Below are 7,500 nucleotides of genomic sequence, written 5' to 3' on the forward strand. Positions count from 1 at the left end.
AAGCCATCTCGACCCACCCAACACGCCTTCCAAGTCGGATCACTCGGACTTCGATCTGAAAATCTCCGGACTCATTTTTATGAATATCCCCAGTCAGTAAGAACGTTATTTCGCCAATATATACCAACAATAAACCATATTCCAATAGCTGAACCAAAAATATAATTCCCGATCCAAACGTTCTGCATCGCCCAACGCGACCACCTTCCCTATATATGTCAGGAGAGCACAGGGTTCCCCTCCAGACAACACTTACGCTCTATCCCCGACTCTCGGTCGATCGATAGGCCAGGTCAGCGGTGTCTGTTTCGGCCGAAGCTCGGACTTTGGTCAAAATGTTCCGATACAAAATTTGAACCAAGATAGATACAGATATGATTCCTTCTTAAATATACGTTGATTATCGAACAGAATATGGTAAATATTTTGCGATGACCGAGGATTTCATGAATTTTTTTTTTTTTTCGAAAAAATTTTCTATTATCGGAATTTCCTCAAATTTCATTTGGTTGCCTCCTAATGCTTATTAAAAATGATAACCAACAATCAGAATCATTATTTATCATTTATTTCAATTTTTATAATGAAAAACGTTCACGTCCTTTCGCGCCTCTCGATCGTCGTTTACGTGATGCATCGGTCAGCCCTAGTTTACGTGGTGCATCGGTAAGATCGAGTTCACGTTCTGCATCGGTCTGCCCGAGTTTACGTGGTGCATCGGTAAGATCGAGATTACGTGGTGCATCGGTAAGATCGAGTTCACGTTCTGCATCGGTCTGCCTGAGTTTACGTGGTGCATCGGTATGATCGAGTTTACGTTCTGCATCGGTGTGATCTAGTTTACGTTGTGCATCGGTAAGATCGAGATTACGTGAAGCATCGGTATGATCGAGTTTACGTTCTGCATCGGTCTGGACTCTGAGATATATTTTCGACGTGAAAATGTTCCGATACAACTTTTGAACCAGGATAGTTAGAGAGATGATTTTTTCTGGGATGTACGTTGATTGGGGAATGGATTGTGGAAAATAACTTGCCATGACCGAGGTGTTCTCGAATTTTTTTTTTTTTTCGAAAAATATTTTCTGATTTTGGATTTCACTCAAATTTGATTTCGTTGCCTTCTAATGTGTTCTAAAAGAGTAAATCAGTAATCAGAATCGAAAAATATTTTTCGGATTTTTTTTTTTTTGAAAAAAAATTTTCTGATTTTGGAATTTCCTCAAATTTGATTTGGTTGCCTTCTAATGTGTTTTTAAAGCGTAAATCAGTAATCAGAATCAATATTCATTGTCGACTTTAATTTTTATAAGGAAAAATGTTCACGTCCTTAAACGCCTCCCCATCATTAGCCCGAGTCCAAGTCGATGTCAGTCCCGAGCGGACGGTGTCAGATACTACCTATCGCCCCGGTCTGGACTTGGCGAGGTATTTCGACGTGAAATGTTCCGATACAACTTTTGAACCAGGATAGTTAGAGAGATGATTTCTTCTATGTTGTACGTTGATTGTGGAATGGATTGTGGGAAATAACTTGCCATGACCCAGGTGTTCTTGAATTTTTTTTTTTTTCGAAAAAAATTTTCTGATCTTGAAATTTCCTCAAATCTGATTGCGTTGCCTTCTAATGTGTACTAAAAGAGTAAATCAGTAATCAGAATCAATATTCATTGTCGACTTTAATTTTTATAAGGAAAAATGTTCACGTCCTTAAACGCCTCTCCATCGTTACCCCGACTCCAAGACGATGTTAGACCGGAGCGGACGGTGTCAAATGCGACCGATCTCCCCGGTCTGGACTTAGCGAGATATTCCGACGTGAAATGTTCCGATACAAAAATTTAACTGTGATAGTTAGAGAGATGGTTCCTTTTGTGATGTACGTTGATTGTGTAATAGAATATGGAAATAAACTTGAGATGACCGAGGTCTTCTGGGATTTTTTTTTTTTTTCGAAAAATATTTTTCGATTTCGGAAATCCCTCAAATTTCATTGAGATATGTCCTAATGTGTTCTTAAAACTTAAATCAACAATCAGAATTAATATCCAAAAGTTATTTCATTTTTTATAAGGAAAAACGTTCACGTCCTTTCCGCTCCCAAAAAGTGAGATATCATAGAAAATATCGCTATATTTGTTGTTTACGGCCATACCACGCTGAAATTGCCAGTTCTCGTCAGAACACTGAAGCCAAGCAGCGTCGGGCGCGGTTAGTACTTGGATGGGTGACCGCTTGGGAACACCGCGTGCTGTAAGCTTTTTTTTTACGTTCTGCATCGGTCTGCCGAGATAACGTGGTGCATCGGTATGATCGAGTTTACGTTCTGCATCGGTAAGATCGAGATTACGTGATGCATCGGTAAGATTGAGATTACGTGGTGCATCGGTAAGATCGAGTTTACGTGGTGCATCGGTAAGATCCAATTCACGTTCTGCATCGGTAAGATCCAGTTCACGTGGTGCATCGGTAAGATCGAGATTACGTGGTGCATCGGTAAGATCGAGTTTACGTGGTGCATCGGTAAGATCCAATTCACGTTCTGCATCGGTAAGATCCAGTTCACGTGGTGCATCGGTAAGATGGAGATTACGTGGTGCATCGGTAAGATCGAGTTTACGTGGTGCATCGGTAAGATCCAATTCACGTTCTGCATCGGTAAGATCCAGTTCACGTGGTGCATCGGTAAGATTGAGATTACGTGGTGCATCGGTAAGATCGAGTTTACGTGGTGCATCGGTAAGATCCAATTCACGTTCTGCATCGGTAAGATCCAGTTCACGTGGTGCATCGGTAAGATCGAGATTACGTGGTGCATCGGTAAGATCGAGTTTACGTGGTGCATCGGTAAGATCCAATTCACGTTCTGCATCGGTAAGATCCAGTTCACGTGGTGCATCGGTAAGATTGAGATTACGTGGTGCATCGGTAAGATCCAGTTCACGTGGTGCATCGGTAAGATGGAGATTACGTGGTGCATCGGTAAGATCGAGATTACGTGGTGCATCGGTAAGATCTACTTTACGTTCTGCATCGGTCTGCCCTTGTTTACGTGGTGCATCGGTAAGATCGAGATTACGTGAAGCATCGGTATGATCGAGTTTACGTTCTGCATCGGTCTGCCCGATATTACGTGGTGCATCGGTCTGCCCTAGTTTACGTGGTGCATCGGTTTGGACTTAGAGATATATTTTCGACGTGAAAATGTTCCGATACAACTTTTGAACCAGGATAGTTAGAGAGATGATTTTTTCTGGGATGTACGTGGATCGGGGAATGGATTGTGGGAAATAACTTGCCATGACCGAGGTGTCCTCGAATTTTTTTTTTTTTCGAAAAAAATTTTCTGATTGTGGAATTTTCTCAAATTTGATTTGGTTGCCTCCTAATGTGTTCTAAAAGAGTAAATCAGTAATCGGAATCGAAAAATATTTTTCGGATTTTTTTTTTTTTCGAAAAAAATTTTCTGATCGTGGAATTTCCTCAAATTCGATTTGGTTGCCTTCTAATGTGTTTTTAAAGCGTAAATCAGTAATCAGAATCAATATTCATTGTCGACTTTAATTTTTATAAGGAAAAATGTTCACGTCCTTAAACGCCTCCCCATCATCAGCCCGAGTCCAAGTCGATGTCAGTCCCGAGCGGACGGTGTCAGATACTACCTATCGCCGAGGTCTGGACTTGGCGAGATATTACGACGTGAAATGTTCCGATACAACTTTTGAACCAGGATAGTTAGAGAGATGATTTCTTCTATGTTGTACGTTGATTGTGGAATGAAATACGGAAAATAACTCGCCATGACCGAGGTGATTACGATTTTTTTTTTTTTTCGAAAAAAATTTTCTGATCGTGGAATTTTCTCAAATTTGATTTGGTTGCCTCCTTATATGTTCTAGTAGCGATAATCAACAATCAGAATCAAAATCCATGGTCGGGTTTGATTTTTATAAGGAAAAATGTTCACGTCCTTTTTTACAACCCCGACTCATTGACGATGTTAGAACCGAGCCGGCGGTGTCAGATACGACCGATCGCCCCGGTCCCGATCGTCATTTACGTTGTGCATCGGTCTGCCCGAGATTACGTGGTGCATCGGTATGATCGAGTTTACGTGGTGCATCGGTAAGATCCAATTCACGTTCTGCATCGGTAAGATCCAATTCACGTTCTGCATCGGTAAGATCCAGTTCACGTGGTGCATCGGTAAGATGGAGATTACGTGGTGCATCGGTAAGATCGAGATTACGTGGTGCATCGGTAAGATCTACTTTACGTTCTGCATCGGTCTGCCCTTGTTTACGTGGTGCATCGGTAAGATCGAGATTACGTGAAGCATCGGTATGATCGAGTTTACGTTCTGCATCGGTCTGCCCGATATTACGTGGTGCATCGGTCTGCCCTAGTTTACGTGGTGCATCGGTTTGGACTTAGAGATATATTTTCGACGTGAAAATGTTCCGATACAACTTTTGAACCAGGATAGTTAGAGAGATGATTTTTTCTGGGATGTACGTGGATCGGGGAATGGATTGTGGGAAATAACTTGCCATGACCGAGGTGTCCTCGAATTTTTTTTTTTTTCGAAAAAAATTTTCTGATTGTGGAATTTTCTCAAATTTGATTTGGTTGCCTCCTAATGTGTTCTAAAAGAGTAAATCAGTAATCGGAATCGAAAAATATTTTTCGGATTTTTTTTTTTTTCGAAAAAAATTTTCTGATCGTGGAATTTCCTCAAATTCGATTTGGTTGCCTTCTAATGTGTTTTTAAAGCGTAAATCAGTAATCAGAATCAATATTCATTGTCGACTTTAATTTTTATAAGGAAAAATGTTCACGTCCTTAAACGCCTCCCCATCATCAGCCCGAGTCCAAGTCGATGTCAGTCCCGAGCGGACGGTGTCAGATACTACCTATCGCCGAGGTCTGGACTTGGCGAGATATTACGACGTGAAATGTTCCGATACAACTTTTGAACCAGGATAGTTAGAGAGATGATTTCTTCTATGTTGTACGTTGATTGTGGAATGAAATACGGAAAATAACTCGCCATGACCGAGGTGATTACGATTTTTTTTTTTTTTCGAAAAAAATTTTCTGATCGTGGAATTTTCTCAAATTTGATTTGGTTGCCTCCTTATATGTTCTAGTAGCGATAATCAACAATCAGAATCAAAATCCATGGTCGGGTTTGATTTTTATAAGGAAAAATGTTCACGTCCTTTTTTACAACCCCGACTCATTGACGATGTTAGAACCGAGCCGGCGGTGTCAGATACGACCGATCGCCCCGGTCCCGATCGTCATTTACGTTGTGCATCGGTCTGCCCGAGATTACGTGGTGCATCGGTATGATCGAGTTTACGTGGTGCATCGGTAAGATCCAATTCACGTTCTGCATCGGTAAGATCCAATTCACGTTCTGCATCGGTAAGATCCAGTTCACGTGGTGCATCGGTAAGATGGAGATTACGTGGTGCATCGGTAAGATCGAGATTACGTGGTGCATCGGTAAGATCTACTTTACGTTCTGCATCGGTCTGCCCTTGTTTACGTGGTGCATCGGTAAGATCGAGATTACGTGAAGCATCGGTATGATCGAGTTTACGTTCTGCATCGGTCTGCCCGATATTACGTGGTGCATCGGTCTGCCCTAGTTTACGTGGTGCATCGGTTTGGACTTAGAGATATATTTTCGACGTGAAAATGTTCCGATACAACTTTTGAACCAGGATAGTTAGAGAGATGATTTTTTCTGGGATGTACGTGGATCGGGGAATGGATTGTGGGAAATAACTTGCCATGACCGAGGTGTCCTCGAATTTTTTTTTTTTTCGAAAAAAATTTTCTGATTGTGGAATTTTCTCAAATTTGATTTGGTTGCCTCCTAATGTGTTCTAAAAGAGTAAATCAGTAATCGGAATCGAAAAATATTTTTCGGATTTTTTTTTTTTTCGAAAAAAATTTTCTGATCGTGGAATTTCCTCAAATTCGATTTGGTTGCCTTCTAATGTGTTTTTAAAGCGTAAATCAGTAATCAGAATCAATATTCATTGTCGACTTTAATTTTTATAAGGAAAAATGTTCACGTCCTTAAACGCCTCCCCATCATCAGCCCGAGTCCAAGTCGATGTCAGTCCCGAGCGGACGGTGTCAGATACTACCTATCGCCGAGGTCTGGACTTGGCGAGATATTACGACGTGAAATGTTCCGATACAACTTTTGAACCAGGATAGTTAGAGAGATGATTTCTTCTATGTTGTACGTTGATTGTGGAATGAAATACGGAAAATAACTCGCCATGACCGAGGTGATTACGATTTTTTTTTTTTTTCGAAAAAAATTTTCTGATCGTGGAATTTTCTCAAATTTGATTTGGTTGCCTCCTTATATGTTCTAGTAGCGATAATCAACAATCAGAATCAAAATCCATGGTCGGGTTTGATTTTTATAAGGAAAAATGTTCACGTCCTTTTTTACAACCCCGACTCATTGACGATGTTAGAACCGAGCCGGCGGTGTCAGATACGACCGATCGCCCCGGTCCCGATCGTCATTTACGTTGTGCATCGGTCTGCCCGAGATTACGTGGTGCATCGGTATGATCGAGTTTACGTGGTGCATCGGTAAGATCCAATTCACGTTCTGCATCGGTAAGATCCAATTCACGTTCTGCATCGGTAAGATCCAGTTCACGTGGTGCATCGGTAAGATGGAGATTACGTGGTGCATCGGTAAGATCGAGATTACGTGGTGCATCGGTAAGATCTACTTTACGTTCTGCATCGGTCTGCCCTTGTTTACGTGGTGCATCGGTAAGATCGAGATTACGTGAAGCATCGGTATGATCGAGTTTACGTTCTGCATCGGTCTGCCCGATATTACGTGGTGCATCGGTCTGCCCTAGTTTACGTGGTGCATCGGTTTGGACTTAGAGATATATTTTCGACGTGAAAATGTTCCGATACAACTTTTGAACCAGGATAGTTAGAGAGATGATTTTTTCTGGGATGTACGTGGATCGGGGAATGGATTGTGGGAAATAACTTGCCATGACCGAGGTGTCCTCGAATTTTTTTTTTTTTCGAAAAAAATTTTCTGATTGTGGAATTTTCTCAAATTTGATTTGGTTGCCTCCTAATGTGTTCTAAAAGAGTAAATCAGTAATCGGAATCGAAAAATATTTTTCGGATTTTTTTTTTTTTCGAAAAAAATTTTCTGATCGTGGAATTTCCTCAAATTCGATTTGGTTGCCTTCTAATGTGTTTTTAAAGCGTAAATCAGTAATCAGAATCAATATTCATTGTCGACTTTAATTTTTATAAGGAAAAATGTTCACGTCCTTAAACGCCTCCCCATCATCAGCCCGAGTCCAAGTCGATGTCAGTCCCGAGCGGACGGTGTCAGATACTACCTATCGCCGAGGTCTGGACTTGGCGAGATATTACGACGTGAAATGTTCCGATACAACTTTTGAACCAGGATAGTTAGAGAGATGA

General features: G+C 41.1%; 1 non-coding gene across 1 annotated transcript; it reads left to right on the forward strand.

Annotated features, from left to right (window-relative positions):
• The first annotated feature begins 2,141 nt into the window (after positions 1–2,141).
• Positions 2,142–2,260, forward strand: LOC123688316. Its single transcript, XR_006749845.1, has one exon. It is a non-coding gene; the product is annotated as a 5S ribosomal RNA (ribosomal RNA).
• Positions 2,261–7,500: the final 5,240 nt, after the last annotated feature.

This window comes from Harmonia axyridis, chromosome X, assembly GCF_914767665.1.
Source record: "Harmonia axyridis chromosome X, icHarAxyr1.1, whole genome shotgun sequence".
NCBI classification, from domain to species: Eukaryota; Metazoa; Arthropoda; class Insecta; order Coleoptera; family Coccinellidae; genus Harmonia; species Harmonia axyridis.